Source organism: Pseudopipra pipra, chromosome 9 (assembly GCF_036250125.1).
Source record: "Pseudopipra pipra isolate bDixPip1 chromosome 9, bDixPip1.hap1, whole genome shotgun sequence".
NCBI lineage: Eukaryota > Metazoa > Chordata > Aves > Passeriformes > Pipridae > Pseudopipra > Pseudopipra pipra.
The window spans coordinates 15,607,695-15,608,633 of record NC_087557.1 but is presented as its reverse complement, the minus strand read 5'-3'; positions in this window follow the sequence as shown (position 1 = coordinate 15,608,633).

Sequence of the window (939 nt, the reverse complement as noted above, 5' to 3'; positions counted from 1 at the left end):
TGCCAGGGAACCATGCGGCCCGCAGCAGGGACACAACCTGGTAGGTGGATGAAGACAACCAGTGGGCTGCACCAGAAAGTGAAGATTGCCTTTTAAGAAAGAAAAGAGCGAGGCCTAGCATGGGAGGAGTGAGGGAGTGGTTGTGCAAATCGAAGGGTCTTAAAGGGGCTCATCCCTCCCAGTCAGGTGTGCTCGAACCTGGTCATGAGTTCGGTGCAGCCAGCGCACTGTTAATAAAGTTCTTTGTTTCACTTTATTTGGCTGTCTTCTAAATTTTAATTAGAGATATTTCTCACAAAAGGGACCTTAAAGATCATCCTGTCCCAGCTCCCCCTGCCATGGGCATGGATATCTCCCACTAGACAAGGTTGCTCAAGGCCTTACATGTTCTGGCCTTGAGCACTGCCAGGGATGGGACATCCACCACGTCCATAGGCAACTTGTTCCAGTGCCTCACTACCCTCACAGTAAAGACTTTCTTCCTTAAACTGATATTGTTATGTTCATTGAAGGAGAAGCATCACGGGAGAGTCATTGCTTAAATAAACGGTTTATTTTGTAAAGCCACTTGGTTTGCACAACACCGCAGCAGCGCACACTGGGAGCTGGCAGGGCACCTCACGCCTGAGGCTGTGCAGCTGCAGGGATGCCACTGAGGGCTCACTCCCGCCAGGCACTGCCTGACCTCAAGGGAGCGTTTTTTACAGCGGCCACTTCAACAGGGCCCGCGGGCATGTGTGTGGGAGGCCGAGGTGTGGATGTTCTGCCACTCCTCGTCCTGCAGCGGCCTCAAGCGAGACAGAGCCCTTCGCCAGAACACAAAATGGCGGCTGCCAGGGCTCAAAATGGCCGCCGCGCAGCCTCCCTCGTGACCCGGCTGGTCCAGGAGCCGCGCGCAGCGCTGTGCGCGGCCGTCCCGGGCCCCTGCTCACGTGACGC